Genomic DNA, 16,706 nt, shown 5'->3' on the forward strand with positions numbered 1-16,706 from the left:
GTTTGTGTGTGTGTGTGTGTGTGTGTGTGATTTCCCAAATGGTGATTCCATCAAAAATGCGTAGATGAGATATCTCAATTTCAACCTTAAAAAGGCAAAAGCTCGATCGGAAGGGAAGGGTGGGGATAACACTCGCCCACGCCTTCTCCCTGCTCCCCCGCCCCTCCCCCTTCCACCATGCATAGAAGTATAGACTGTTGCTACACCCAGATCGCTTTATTTCAATTCTAAAAACGCAAAAGCTCCGCGAGCGGGAGGAGGAATCCCCCTTCCTCTATATATACCTCACTAGACTTTATACATACACACAGATGGTGCACATTCGGAATAAGAGCTAAATTCCGTGATTTTATCACTTCGATGAAAAAGTATTGCACCAAAAATTTGCAACAGATCGCTGAATTTCAGGTCTGAAAACGCAAAGTCACCTTCGTGTGGGAGGGGATATGCCCCTATCTACACCCTCGTGTGCATGCTTTTTCTGTTTGACTGCTGAACAGACGGTGTTCATGATATTCAGTGTAAGAATTAATACAAGAATATTATTTAAATGATACTATTTTATAGGCAAATTGTTCAATAATAATATACACTAAATTATACTGCAACCTTAAACAAGTGGGACTGTTTCATCACGTTAAAACACGCAAAAACATGCATCAAATTGCACCATTTGCAACATCAAAATGCACCATTTGCAACATCAAAATGCAAAAAGTTCTCACGTGGGAGGGGGGACACCCCCCTCCCACACCCTCCCCTCCCCCTTCACTCGCTCCACTCGCTCGGGTTCAGTCGCGTTCATGATATTCAGTGAAAAGAATTAATACAAGAAGTGTATTTAACGTATACCATTTTATAGGCAAGTTGTTCAATGATAATCTACATCAAAATATACTGCAACCTTAAACAAGTGGGACTGTTTCACGTCGATAAAACGCGCAAAAACATGCATCAAATTGCACCATTTGCAACATCGAAATGCAAAAAGTTCTCACCGTGGGAGGGGGGACACCCCCTCCCCTCCCCCCTCCCTGGCTCTGCTCGCTCGGGTTCAGTCGCGTTCATGATATTCAGTGAAAAGAATTGATACAAAAAGTGTATCTAAATTAAACCATTATATAGGCAAATTGTTCAATGATAATCTACATCAAAATATACTGCAACCTTGAACAAGTGGGACTGTTTCAACTCGTTAAAACACGCAAAAACATGCATCAAATTGCACCATTTGCAACATCAAAATGCAAAAAGTTCTCACCGTGGGAGGGGGGACACCCCCCTCCCACACCCTCCCCTCCCCTTTCACTCGCTCCACTCGCTCGGGTTCAGTCGCGTTCATGATATTCAGTGAAAAGAATTAATACAAGAAGTGTATTTAACGTATACCATTTTATAGGCAAATTGTTAAATAATAATCTACACTAAAATATACTGCAACCCTAAACAAGTGGGACTGTTTCACGTCGATAAAACGCGCAAAAACATGCATCTAATTGCACCATTTGCAATATCAAAATGCAAAAAGTTCTTACCGTGGGAGGGGGACACCCCCTCCCACACCCTCCCCTCCCCCCTCGCTCGCTCCGCTCGCTCGGGTTCAGTCGCGTTCATGATATTCAGTGAAAAGAAGTAATACAAGAAGTTATTTAAATTATACCATATTATAGGCAAATTATTCAATGATAATCTACATCAAAATATACTGCAACCTTAAACAAGTGGGACTGTTTCAACTCGTTAAAACACGCAAAAACATGCATCAAATTGCACCATTTGCAACATCAAAATACAAAAAGTTCTCACCATGGGAGGGGGACACCCCCCTCCCACACCCTCCCCTCCCCCTTCACTCGCTCCGCCCTCTCGGGTTCAGTCGCGTTCATGATATTCAGTGAAAAGAGTTAATACAAGAAGTGTATTTAACTTATAGCATTTTATAGGCACATTTATTGTTCAATAATAATCTACATCAAAATAAACTGCTGCCTTAAACAAGTGGGACTGTTTCACGTCTATATAACGCGCAGAAACATGCATCAAATTGCACCATTTACAACATCAAAATGCAAAAAGTTCTTACCGTGGGAGGGAAGACACCCCCCTCCCACACCCTCCCCCCCCCCCCTCGCTCGCTCCGCTCGCTCGGGCTCGGTCGCTTCGCTCCCTCGCAGACTAACCGCCCCCCCCTAAGATGAAATCCTGGCTACGCCGTTGGTCAAAGGGATCATTCGACATTTATTTCATCATCTTCCGGAGCTGAATGTTATTGCTATTTACTTTCGAACGGAAAAGCAAACATCCGGCATAAATTTTATCATCGTACGGAGTTGAATACTATTGTTATTCATTCCGAACGTCAAAGCAATTAAACATGAAACGTTAATTTTACCATCGAATGCATCTAAATGTTACTGTTATTCATTTCGAAATTTAAAAGCAAACATCCGAAAGTTATCTTAGCTTCGTACGGAGCAGAATATTACTGCTATTCACTTTCCAACGTATAAGCAATCATCATGACATTATTTTATTTTAACATCTTCCGGAGCCGAATGTTATTGCTATCTATACTTTCGAAAGTAAAAGCAAGCATCCGACATTTTAATCATCGTACGGAGTTGAATATCATTGTTTTTCATCTCCGAACGTGAAAGTAATCATTCGACATTTACTTTAGCATCATTCGGAGCTGAATGTTATTGTTATTTACTTTCGAACGTATAATATAAAAAAGGCAAATATTATATCCGGCATTTATTTTATCATCGTACGGAGTTGAAAATAAGGAATCATTATCCCTTACCGAAAGTCAAAGCAAACATTCGACATTATTTTTTTCAGCATCTTCCGGAGCCGAATGTTATCCTTATTCATTTCCGAACGCAAAATCAAATACTAGTATCTGACATTAATTTCAGCACCATATACGGAGCTGAATCTTACCGTTATTCATTTTCAAAAGTATGAGCAAAGATCCGACATTCATTTTTGTATCATACGGAGTCGAATATTACCGTTATTCCTTGCCAAAATTGAAAGCAAACATCTAACATTTATTTCAGCATCTTCCGGAGCTGAATGTTGTTATTATTTTACTTTCGAACGTAAAAGCAAATATCCGGCATTTATTTTGTCATCTACGGAGTTGAAAATTATTATTATTCATTTCCGAAAGTCAAAGCAAATATTCGACATTATTTTATTTCAGCATCTTCCGGAGCCGAATGTTATCCTTATTCATTTCCGAACGCAAAATCAAATACTAGTATCTGACGTTAATTTCAGCACCGTACGGAGCTGAATCTTACCGTTATTCATTTCCAAAAGTACAATGTATGAGCAAAGATCCGACATTCATTATTGTATCATACGGAGTCGAATATATTATTACCGTTATTCATTGCCAAAATTAAAAGCAAACATCTGACATTTATTTTAGCATCTTACAGAGCCGATTGTTACCGCTGTTCATTTCCAAAAGTAAAGGCAAACATCCGACCTTTTTTGGTGGCCCGATCGGGCCATCAAAATCTTCATTTCTGAAATTTTGGACCACCGGGCCACCGTTAGGGTCAAGCCCTGCCTTGATACATCGGAATATTCGGAAAGTCATTTTCAGTACCATTGATGTTCTAGACATTTTCGTTACGGCGACAGGAACGGATTACAAACTCCATCGAAGTAAAATTTGGAGTGGAAATCAATGCAGATTAAGGGAGAGTATACAGATGTTTTGAGTGAGGCAGGGTGTTTACTGTTTCTCCGAGTTAACTGAGTTCACGCTTTGCGTTGACATTGCGTTCACGGAGGTCTTATAAAACGTTTTTACGTAAAATACAAATGATTTTGTTGCACATTTTAACATGTAATTTGCGACGGAAAATAAGCGATCGATTAGATGCATGTTTTCAGAATATACCTAGAGTCTGATCATGCACTTTCGCTAAAGTTTATGTCTTTTTTTTCCGTCCTCACTATGTGCACTTCGCAGTCGAAGCGATTATCGTGTGCCCGGGCGGCAAAGCGCAATGAACTGAGGGAATTCAAACAATGTTAAGTAATCTAACGGTAAGCCATGGTAGTAATCTAATCCACGCGACTATACAAATTTGCGGACAGCTTGCTGCGCTATAACAAAAGCTTTCGAGAGTCGGATCAAGACGCCCTCGCCAGAACTGTGCTTTTGTTCCGATTGTTACATTTTCTAAAGAGGGCGAGCAAAGATCTATTAACATGACAAAGGAGCTACCTCATTGTCTACCTCATCGATTTCACAGCGATATCACAATAAAACCACGACTTTTTCACGACGGAAGCACAACCACAGGACGACTAATCACGGCGTAAAGACGGCGTTTTCACTGTCAAAGCATCGCGAATAGTGTTGGCCCGGATGCAGGGCCTTTGACAGGTATAACCCCAAGGTATTCCCGCCACATATGAATTAAGTGTTTTTAGGTGAAAAGAGTCATGTATGCCTATTTTCCTTGGCAATGGAATTAACAGCTGAGATACGTAAAACACAAACTCATCCAGTTATTTTTATTCTTTAAGGGGCCCCCAGCCAGTAGCTGGAAAGTGCTCCCGTATTATTTCATTCTAAGTGAAAAGAATCACTGCTATAATTTCTTTTGCAATGGAAGTAGTACTCAACGACGTATCAAAAACACCGAAACCAGTTATGTTGCTGTATGGGGCCCCACGGAGTGTTCCTAAAGTGTCCCCACATGTAATTCCACTATCAAGATCTGCATCCCGATCTATTCAATCTGTCAGATCGGGAGAGAGCGGCAAAAGTGTAAAGCGGGGACCGGGAGCATCGTAGCAGCAGCGTTTGGATGATGGGGTTGGATCTGGCAATTTTACAGATCGGGAAGAAATTTTGAACTGGACCAAAATTTCTTCCTCATCTCCCCATCAAGATTGACCTATTTTGAATTGTAGCTCAAACGGAGAGAATGCAGTGACAGTGTAAATACCGTGGGATGAGCAATTCCAGGTTTTTCTGACCGTATAGTAACAGCGGCACAAGAACGGGAAGGAGTCTAAACTAGACACCGACGACATGGTCCCGCTGCTGCGCCGCTTTCTTGATCAAAGCACGACCTTCCCGCTTTAACGATGCTCTCACTAAGTTCTCTACTCTCGTATAAAATCAAGGCTGTTCCTACGACGCTTCATTCCTGCTTCGATAACGCTGTTGGCCGCTTTATAGCTACGCTGTTCCTACGCTTTCCCAAATTCAATTACGCATGTCTTCCGCTCTCGCCGCTCTAAAATCGAACGTAGCCGATACGCTGGAAAATGTTTGCCAGAACAGCAAAACTGGTGATGAGGAGGAGGACGTTGTCGTTGTCGCGAAAATGAAGACGAAGGAGCGCATTGATATAAAGAAGAAGAAGAGATGCAAACAATAAAGAGAATAAAGCAAAACACATTGGAGCTACTGTCTGGGGCCCCGTGCAGGATGAAATATCTGACTTCGAAATGGTATTTTGGATATCCGATGGGTACTACTTCCATTGCAAAAGAAATTAGCCGTGACCCTTTTCGGCTGAATGAAACCAATATGTGTGTATGTGCGTGTGTGTGTAGGGGGCACTTTGGGGCTACTGTGTGGGGCCCCGTACAGGATAAAATAACTGGCTTTAAAGTGCTTTGGATATCGCTGATGAGTAGGCCTACTACTTCCGATTGCAAAAGAAAGTAGCCGCGACCCTTTTCAGCTGAATAAAATCAATGTGTGTTGGGGGGGGGGGGGGGATGGAGGGGGGAGGCGGTAAGGGGGCAATTTGGGGCTACTGTCTGTACATGGGGCCCCGTGCAGGATAAAATAACTGGCTTTGGTATTTTTGATTTATCTGATGGGTACTATACTTCCATTGTAAAAGAAATTAGCCGTGACCCTTTTCAGCTGAATGAAACTATTGTGTGAGAAAGTGTACGTAGGGGGGGGGGGGGGCACTTTGGGGCCACTGTCGTGGGGCCCCGTACAGGATAAGATATCTGGCTTTGGTGTTTTGGATATCTCTGATTGGTACTCCTTCCATTGCCAAAGAAACTAGCCGTGACTCTTTTCAACTGAATAAAATCAATGTTTGTGTGTGTTTGTACGTAGGGCCTATGGGGGTGGGGCCCTTTGGGGCTACTGTCTGGGGCCCCGTACAGGATAAAATAGCTGCTGATGGCATTGCTGTTTTCATGATAAGTACACCCAAAGGAACAATATCCACCAACTTTTGTCCGTGATCCCCTTCGGCTGAATAAATCCATTTTTCGGGGTCCCTTTTTGTGGCCCCTGGGCTTACGGTACAGGATGTGACTTGCCAGCAATTCATTTTATTGACCCTTGGCCACATCCTTATAAAGTGTGACCCTTTTCAGCTGAATAATTGCTCTGGGCCCCCGGTCTATTTGGGCGCTGGCTTTAGCTTGGTAGACTTGTTGTCAAAGACTTCTGTGTATTGTGTATGGACCGATGGTAGCGCTATGGCGTCTGGTAATATAGTTGCAGAAGATAGCACGTTTGATGAATGGTGGGTTTCTGTACTTGTCTTCACCCGTGAGCAAGAGAAGTGTCTTCTTGTGCGGGCAGAACCAAGGATGATTGGTGGCTGCCACACGGAAAGTCGGAAGGGAATCTGTTTGTTTTTTTAAACAGCAAAGAGGGTCGTACAGGTAGGCAATACCGCGTAGTCCCGATCGTTGGCTTTGGTGTTGGACATTGACTTTTCGTAGAAGTTACTGTACCGGTACCGGTGTTCCGGTAACGGTTTATTATAGATCTGGAACCCCTATATAGCTAGGCTCTATAGGGCCTGTAAACCGATATGGCACCTGTTTGTCAAATAATCTCCAAACATGCACAAACTCACCCAATTGTATTTATTCAGTAACCTAAAATAGGGTCTAGAACTTAGTACTGATCTGGAAGTAGAACCTAGACCATGTCTACTTGCATCTGAGTCTCTAACCTTGGGGTGCTCCTTGTACCGTAACTATACACAGCCCAGTCGCTGTACACATAGGTACATCGCGACAGGGCTGTACAGGCGGGACCACTAACCATGAAGAGAGCTCTGCAATCGGAATCTGATCGCTTTGAATTTTGATACTTAAGATAATTTTTGTCACCTCAAACTCATCTAATACAATCTTCAATAATAATAAGACTCTATACCTATGCTATCAGTAATCAAATTTACGTTATGAAACTTACCGAAATTGATGATTATATCCAGCATGTCCAAACGTAACTATCCCAACTATACACAGCCCAGTCGCTGTACGTAGGTACGTCGCGACAGGGCTGTACAGGCGGGACCACCAACCATGAAGAAAGCTCTATAATCGGATTCCGATCGCTTTCAATTTTGATACTTAAGATCATTTTTGTCACCTCAAACTCATCTAATACAATCTTCAATAATAAGACTATATCTATGCTATCAGTACTCAAATTTACGTTATGAAATTTACCGAAATTGATAATATCCATCATGTCCAAACGGTACATTGTTTTTCAAGCCAGGCCAATTTGAATACACATACGTATACGTGATGTGAATGCCCCATAGAGCTGTATGCTATCAACCGTGCTGCTACAATCAAGCACGCATAAGATCTCTCCGCAGCAGATGACGTTAGGCAGTAAGCCCTACGCAATACGATATAGGTTCTGTAATACAGTACGTTCTCACTGCATACGCCGCGCTCGCTTTGGAGCACGAAGGCGCCATTTTGAATTCTGCAACGACAAACGGCACCCGGACGGTCGGGAATTGCAGCAGAAATTGTCATTTTTTTGTTCCACGGACTTATCGCAAGGGCTCTCTATGGACCCGGTGTGGTGAACAATTCTTCTGTAATACAAGCATGCATTTAGCGTGAGTAATGTGAAGGGATTTCGTAGTAGGATGTTAATAGAGCGTAGAGAATGTATCCTTCTACTCACCATTCGTTGATTTTATAACACACAATATCTCCCGTGCTGCCGAGCTGCGCCTGGAGTCGATGCTGTTGCAGGAAATGGTCCTCCAATTGAGAGTTCAGTTATTACACTTTCCCGTTTGGTATATACACAAAAACATAACACGACACAAAGTATAATTCCAGTAAATAAGGCGAAGTAGCACAATGTAGAATGCTCCAGAAGACGGCGAAGTTAGAAAGGGAAAAAAGAGATAGACAGATTGAGAGAGGGAGAGAGAAGTTCGCGAGTCCGATGTTTGATGATAAAGTTTGGCGAGTTGACAACTTGACGTTTCCGTGCTTTCACGTCGAAAGCTGGTCAAGAAGTGTAGTGTGCGTGAAAAGTTGATTTTTTTGTGAATGGAGATTTGTAACACGCGTGCGAAACTTCTTCGAGAAGTGGAGCGAAGAAAGAAGGAGATTGGTTAGAAATGATGTCCATCTCACGTTGTCATGGTGACCGTAGGAGTGACCGGAGGTGAAGTTACGTTGTTCGCGAGGAATGTGACGGATGATAATATATTAGTGCTCGCGAGACAGTGGGCCAGAGCAGTCGTAAAATGTGGCTGTACTACATCGTAGAGCGACCACTAGCGGATATGGTCAGCGAGTGGACGAAAACAATTCTCAGTAATGTTAGAAAATGAAAGTGTGACTCATTGTGCTGCTACAAGTAGCTCCCCCCTAGATTGCTGCAAAATGAGATGTAGGAGCAATCGATGAGTGTAAAAAATAGAGTAGAGTGTTCGCAGGTGAGCGAGAGTAACATAATAATATGTACAATGACTTAGAAAACAACAAGCTGGATCCGTAAGAAACAAAATTGTCTCTTCGACCGTTGTCACAGTAGTCGACGTATTTTGTGGGAAATCGCACGTGACGACCGGAGCGCGTTTTCTTGATTTCCGTGGTCGTTTGGTTGGAGTGCGGGGTGGGGGTGCGAGGTGGGTTGGAAGGGGGCGTGGCAGGTTGTGCCGTGCGTTGACTGTTTGTAGTCACGGGTGGTCGTGTGGTGCGGCGAGGCAATGGCTCGGGAATGATGTCCGTTTCAATGAATGCTGGTTTCAAGCGGTCGATGCTGACGGTGTCGTGTTTGCCGTGGTAGTCGATCACGAAAAACTTGTCAGCACGCCGAATGACGGGAAAGGGACCTCTGTATGGGTGTTGTAGTGGTTTTCTCACGGTGTCATCGCGAATGAAAACGTGTGAAGATGTGTTGAGGTCGTTGTGTATGAATGTCGGTTTGTGTTGAGTGCGTGTTGATGGCGGGTGCATGTCCTGCATGAACTTAAATGTAGACGTTGGACGTAGTCGGAAGGGTCGATGTCCGTCGTGGTCTGTTCATGCTTGGTGATGCACTGGCCTGGGAGTCTTAGTGTTGTCCCATAGACAAGCTCTGCAGCTGAGCAGCCTATGTCTGTCTTCACTGCGGTCCGAATGCCGAGGAGAACGAGTGGTAGTGTCTCGGTCCATTTGGCGTGGTCGTGTGCCATGAGCGAGGCTTTGAGTTGACGATGTAGTCGTTCGACGAGGCCGTTCGATGTCGGATGGTATGCCGTTGTGCGAATGCGAGTGGATCCGAGTTGCGTAGTGAGAGCGTTGAAGAGATTGGATTCAAATTGACGACCTCTGTCTGTTGTGATGGTCGATGGTGCGCCAAATCGTGCGACCCAGTGAGTGACGAAGACTCGAGCGACTGTTTCAGCTGTGATGTCGCTCATAGGGAAGGCTTCTGGCCATCGTGTGAATCGATCGACACATGTGAGGAGGTATACATGTGTGACCATTTGATGGAGGGAGTGGGCCGACGATGTCGATGTGAACGTGGTCGAATCGTGCATCGGGCGATGAGAAAGTGCCGAGGGGTGCTTTGTTGTGGCGATGAATTTTGCTGCGTTGGCACTGTAGACATGTTTTGGCCCATGAACGAACATCACGATTGATGCCGTTCCAAACAAATCTGTCAGTGACCAGTTTCTGCGTTGCTCTTACCCCTGGATGAGAGAGTTGATGAAGGGAGAGAAAGATCGCCTGGCGATGAGGGGCTGGGATGTATGGACGAGGAAATCCAGTTGACAAATCACATAATATCGTGCGATCTGATGAGGGGATTGGCACTGGTGAAAGTTTGAGTGAACTGTCAGTCGTGAGTTGTTTGAGTTCCTCCTCGTGCTCTTGGGCGAGGGCAATGACGTCGAAGTCGATGGGGGTAGTGCTTACATTGTTGATGAAAGCTCGAGAGAGTGCGTCAGCAGCTGTGTTCCGTTTGCCTGAGATGTGGCGGATGTCGGTCGTGAACTGGGAAATGAAGTTGAGCTGACGAATTTCTCGTGGCGAGTGTCTGTCGGGACGGCTGTGGAGAGAGTGGGTGAGAGGCTTGTGGTCGGTGTACACGATGAATTGTCTTCCCTCGAGCATGTGACGGAAGTGTTTGATGCACAGGTAGACGGCGAGCAGCTCTCATCCAAAATTGTCTCTTCAACCGTTGTCACAGTAGTCGACGTATTTTGTGGGAAATCGCACGTGACGACCGGAGCGCGTTTTCTTGATTTCCGTGGTCGTTTGGTTGGAGTGCGGGGTGGGGGTGCGAGGTGGGTTGGAAGGGGGCGTGGCAGGTTGTGCCGTGCGTTGACTGTTTGTAGTCACGGGTGGTCGTGTGGTGCGGCGAGGCAATGGCTCGGGAATGATGTCCGTTTCTATGAATGCTGGTTTTAAGCGGTCGATGCTGACGGTGTCGTGTTTGCCGTGGTAGTCGATCACGAAAAACTTGTCAGCACGCCGAATGACGGGAAAGGGACCTCTGTATGGGTGTTGTAGTGGTTTTCTCACGGTGTCATCGCGAATGAAAACGTGTGAAGATGTGTTGAGGTCGTTGTGTATGAATGTCGGTTTGTGTTGAGTGCGTGTTGATGGCGGGTGCATGTCCTGCATGAACTTAAATGTAGACGTTGGACGTAGTCGGAAGGGTCGATGTCCGTCATGGTCTGTTCATGCTTGGTGATGCACTGGCCTGGGAGTCTTAGTGTTGTCCCATAGACAAGCTCTGCAGCTGAGCAGCCTATGTCTGTCTTCACTGCGGTCCGAATGCCGAGGAGAACGAGTGGTAGTGTCTCGGTCCATTTGGCGTGGTCGTGTGCCATGAGCGAGGCTTTGAGTTGACGATGTAGTCGTTCGACGAGGCCGTTCGATGTCGGATGGTATGCCGTTGTGCGAATGCGAGTGGATCCGAGTTGCGTAGTGAGAGCGTTGAAGAGATTGGATTCAAATTGACGACCTCTGTCTGTTGTGATGGTCGATGGTGCGCCAAATCGTGCGACCCAGTGAGTGACGAAGACTCGAGCGACTGTTTCAGCTGTGATGTCGCTCATAGGGAAGGCTTCTGGCCATCGTGTGAATCGATCGACACATGTGAGGAGGTATACATGTGTGACCATTTGATGGAGGGAGTGGGCCGACGATGTCGATGTGAACGTGGTCGAATCGTGCATCGGGCGATGAGAAAGTGCCGAGGGGTGCTTTGTTGTGGCGATGAATTTTGCTGCGTTGGCACTGTAGACATGTTTTGGCCCATGAACGAACATCACGATTGATGCCGTTCCAAACAAATCTGTCAGTGACCAGTTTCTGCGTTGCTCTTACCCCTGGATGAGAGAGTTGATGAAGGGAGAGAAAGATCGCCTGGCGATGAGGGGCTGGGATGTATGGACGAGGAAATCCAGTTGACAAATCACATAATATCGTGCGATCTGATGAGGGGATTGGCACTGGTGAAAGTTTGAGTGAACTGTCAGTCGTGAGTTGTTTGAGTTCCTCCTCGTGCTCTTGGGCGAGGGCAATGACGTCGAAGTCGATGGGGGTAGTGCTTACATTGTTGATGAAAGCTCGAGAGAGTGCGTCAGCAGCTGTGTTCCGTTTGCCTGAGATGTGGCGGATGTCGGTCGTGAACTGGGAAATGAAGTTGAGCTGACGAATTTCTCGTGGCGAGTGTCTGTCGGGACGGCTGTGGAGAGAGTGGGTGAGAGGCTTGTGGTCGGTGTACACGATGAATTGTCTTCCCTCGAGCATGTGACGGAAGTGTTTGATGCACAGGTAGACGGCGAGCAGCTCTCATCCAAAATTGTCTCTTCAACCGTTGTCACAGTAGTCGACGTATTTTGTGGGAAATCGCACGTGACGACCGGAGCGCGTTTTCTTGATTTCCGTGGTCGTTTGGTTGGAGTGCGGGGTGGGGGTGCGAGGTGGGTTGGAAGGGGGCGTGGCAGGTTGTGCCGTACGTTGACTGTTTGTAGTCACGGGTGGTCGTGTGGTGCGGCGAGGCAATGGCTCGGGAATGATGTCCGTTTCTATGAATGCTGGTTTTAAGCGGTCGATGCTGACGGTGTCGTGTTTGCCGTGGTAGTCGATCACGAAAAACTTGTCAGCACGCCGAATGACGGGAAAGGGACCTCTGTATGGGTGTTGTAGTGGTTTTCTCACGGTGTCATCGCGAATGAAAACGTGTGAAGATGTGTTGAGGTCGTTGTGTATGAATGTCGGTTTGTGTTGAGTGCGTGTTGATGGCGGGTGCATGTCCTGCATGAACTTAAATGTAGACGTTGGACGTAGTCGGAAGGGTCGATGTCCGTCATGGTCTGTTCATGCTTGGTGATGCACTGGCCTGGGAGTCTTAGTGTTGTCCCATAGACAAGCTCTGCAGCTGAGCAGCCTATGTCTGTCTTCACTGCGGTCCGAATGCCGAGGAGAACGAGTGGTAGTGTCTCGGTCCATTTGGCGTGGTCGTGTGCCATGAGCGAGGCTTTGAGTTGACGATGTAGTCGTTCGACGAGGCCGTTCGATGTCGGATGGTATGCCGTTGTGCGAATGCGAGTGGATCCGAGTTGCGTAGTGAGAGCGTTGAAGAGATTGGATTCAAAGTGACGACCTCTGTCTGTTGTGATGGTCGATGGTGCGCCAAATCGTGTGACCCAGTGAGTGACGAAGACTCGAGTGACTGTTTCAGCTGTGATGTCGCTCATAGGGAAGGCTTCTGGCCATCGTGTGAATCGATCGACACATGTGAGGAGGTATACATGTGTGACCGTTTGATGGAGGGAGTGGGCCGACGATGTCGATGTGAACATGGTCGAATCGTGCATCGGGCGATGAGAAAGTGCCGAGGGGTGCTTTGTTGTGGCGATGAATTTTGCTGCGTTGGCACTGTAGACATGTTTTGGCCCATGAACGAACATCACGATTGATGCCGTTCCAAACAAATCTGTAAGTGACCAGTTTCTGCGTTGCTCTTACCCCTGGATGAGAGAGTTGATGAAGGGAGAGAAAGATCGCCTGGCGATGAGGGGCTGGGATGTATGGACGAGGAAATCCAGTTGACAAATCACATAATATCGTGCGATCTGATGAGGGGATTGGCACTGGTGAAAGTTTGAGTGAACTGTCAGTCGTGAGTTGTTTGAGTTCCTCGTCGTGCTCTTGGGCGAGGGCAATGACGTCGATGTCGATGGGGGTAGTGCTTACATTGTTGATGAAAGCTCGAGAGAGTGCGTCAGCAGCTGTGTTCCGTTTGCCTGAGATGTGGCGGATGTCGGTCGTGAACTGGAAAATGAAGTCGAGCTGACGAATTTCTCGTGGCGAGTGTCTGTCCGGACGGCTGTGGAGAGAGTGGGTGAGAGGCTTGTGGTCGGTGTACACGATGAATTGTCTTCCCTCGAGCATGTGACGGAAGTGTTTGATGCACAGGTAGACGGCGAGCAGCTCTCATCCAAACGCACTGTAGCGAGTTTCAGCTGGCTGTAGTCGTTTAGAAAAAAACGTGAGAGGTTGCCATGTACCGTCGATGCATTGCTGGAGTACACCGCCGACGCCGACGTCCGACGCGTCTGTTAGGAGACAGAGGGGTGCATCCATCTTCGGGGGAACAAGCATGGTGGCTTGTGAAAGCGCTGCTTTGACTGCATTGAATGAGGAAAGTTCGTCGTCGCTGAGTGAGATGGGCTGATTTTTCCTTTTAGCATTTTTCAACTTGTCGGTGAGTGGTTGCATTAAATCAGCGCATCGAGGGAGAAATCTCCGGTAGAAGTTGACGAGACCCAGAAATTCTCGCAGCTTGCGAAGTGAAGTAGGGGCTGGGAGGTTTTGAATTGCCTCGATCTTGTCTGGCAGAGGAGAGATGCCGTGGTGATCGACAACGTGGCCGAGGAAGTGGAGGGATGGCACGCCGAGTTGGCATTTGGCTGGGTTGATGACGATGCCATACTCAGCAAAGCGTGAAAACACAATGTTGAGGTGTTTTTCATGTTCCTCGTGTGAGCGGCTTGCGACAAGGACGTCGTCCACATACGCGTAGGCGAATGGAAGCCCACGCAGTACTTCGTCCATGAAGCGTTGAAAGGTCTGCGCTGCGTTGCGAAGTCCAAAAGGCATGCGAGCATATTCAAACAGACCGAAGGGCATGGTGATGGCGGTTTTGTGAACGTCAGCTGGATGAACGGGAATTTGATGGTACGCCTTAACGAGGTCGAGTTTGGAAAATAATGTCATGCCATCGAGATTTGCTGCAAAGTCTTGTAGGTGGGGAATGGGGTAACGATCGGGGACTGTTTGTCGGTTGAGGGCGCGGTAATCGCCACATGGTCGCCAATCGCCGGCGGTCTTCTTCGGCACCATGTGGAGGGGCGAAGACCAGTTGCTTTACGATTGCGTGACGATGCCGAGCTCGAGCATATGGCTAAATTCCTCTCTAGCTGCTTCGAGGCGGTCGGATGCGAGACGGCGTGGTCGAGCGGAGACGGGGGGACCTCGAGTCTCAATGTGATGGGTGACTGAGTGTTTGACGCTCGCCGGTGTGTATACTGGTTGTGTGATTGATGGATGTTGCTGAATTAGAGCGTCGAAGCGAGTGCTGGTGGAGCGTAGCATTTTTAGACTGAGAGACGTTGCCGACGGTTCGGTGACGACGCCGCTAACCGAAAGATTAGTCGTTCCATCTATCAGTTTGTGTCGCTTGACATCAACTAGCAGACCGAAATGCCATAGGAAGTCGGCTCCTAATATGGGTGTGGGCACATCTGCGAGTACGAAAATCCACCGACACACGCGCCGCAGTCCCAGGTTTAGTGTCAAGGAGCGTTCACCGTATGTTGTGATTTGTGACTGGTTTGCGGCCTGTAGTTTGATTGTGTTTGATTGCACTCGTCTCTCAGCCGGGGAAGGGGGAAGAACACTGACGAGTGTCGACGAGGAATTGCGTGCCGGTGTTCTTGTCTGAAATGTAGAAGAGGCGACTGTGTAAGTGTGAACCAGTCGCTGCTTGTCGCCATTAGGCGCTGGCTTGCTCGTTTCCCTGGCTCGTGGTAGCGGGTGGTTGATGAGCAGATGTCGGTTGTCGTCAACAAGGTGGTTGACAACGGCGAGCGTTCTCTCCGTAGGTTTGATGGTACCAGCACTCACCATTGTCTGAAGCAGGCGTCTGAGCAGGTATGGCAGGGCTGCTACCACGCGAGGTATGCTGTCGGTTTCTGCGTGTGGCCGACCGACCTCGACTACGGCTCCGCTCACGGTTACGAAGCTGCATTGTTAGAGTTTCCACCTGCATTGTTAAACGGTGTATTTGGTCCTGGAGGTGTTGATTGAACGTGGGTGTTGTTTGGGGTGGGGCTGCCATGGCATTGACAAAACTAGGCGCTGTGACGGCTAGGATGCGGTCGGCGAGCTCCGCTAACTGTGACAGTTCAGCGAATCGCTAGACGATGCCAGTATTTGTTGCACGTTTGTCGGCATGCGCTGGACGAACAGCTGCCGAAGAATGCTGTTTTCGAGCACGCGATCACCAAGCAGCTGTTTCATCCGACGGAGGAGTTGGGTTGGCTTCCTATCCCCCAGATCTTCCTCCGTCAAGAGCTGCTGTAGTCTACGCTGCTCCGACTCGGATGTCCGAGCGACGAGTGCTGTCTTCAGTGTGGTGTACGGCTGTGCGGCAGGCTTTGTGATGAGGAGATCGCGCACCTCCTGGGCGATGTCGGGGGAAAGAGAAGAAACCACATAGGCATATTTTGAGTCTTCCTTGGTAATGCGGCGAGTTGTGAATTGGGCCTCAACCTGCGCGAACCACACCAACGGGTCATGTGGCCAGTAGGGCGGCAGCTTTATGTTTGCTACGGCGGTGTTATCGACAGCGATGTCAGTGGATGGTTTTCGAAGTCGCGTCATCAATCGGGGGCTGAACGGGCTCAACAGGCGCTTGCGAGGTGTCGGTCATAGTGGCAAGGAGATGAATTAAATCACGTCGGGGTCACCAGTGAAGGGATTTCGTAGTAGGATGTTAATAGAGCGTAGAGAATGTATCCTTCTACTCACCATTCGTTGATTTTATAACACACAATATCTCCCGTGCTGCCGAGCTGCGCCTGGAGTCGATGCTGTTGCAGGAAATGGTCCTCCAATTGAGAGTTCAGTTATTGCACTTTCCCGTTTGGTATATACACAAAAACATACACGACACAAAGTATAATTCCAGTAAATAAGGCGAAGTAGCACAATGTAGAATGCTCCAGAAGACGGCGAAGTTAGAAAGGGAAAAAAGAGATAGACAGATTGAGAGAGGGAGAGAGAAGTTCGCGAGTCCGATGTTTGATGATAAAGTTTGGCGAGTTGACAACTTGACGTTTCCGTGCTTTCACGTCGAAAGCTGGTCAAGAAGTGTAGTGTGCGTGAAAAGTTGATTTTTTTGTGAATGG

The 16,706-nt window shown here is 47.3% G+C and overlaps 1 protein-coding gene across 1 annotated transcript in view; it reads left to right on the forward strand.

The window, feature by feature from the left end:
- Positions 1-6,651: 6,651 nt before the first annotated feature.
- LOC139712916 (uncharacterized) overlaps positions 6,652-16,706 on the forward strand; it is a 183,747-nt gene continuing 173,692 nt past the window's right edge. Inside the window, exon 1 of the mRNA XM_071624697.1 lies at positions 6,652-6,681. The gene's annotated coding sequence lies outside the window, so the exon portion shown is untranslated. The remainder of the gene's footprint in view (positions 6,682-16,706) is intronic.

This window comes from Diadema antillarum, unplaced genomic scaffold, assembly GCF_040938485.1.
Source record: "Diadema antillarum isolate AM-2024a unplaced genomic scaffold, OU_Dant_1.0 seq00001875_RagTag, whole genome shotgun sequence".
NCBI classification, from domain to species: Eukaryota; Metazoa; Echinodermata; class Echinoidea; order Diadematoida; family Diadematidae; genus Diadema; species Diadema antillarum.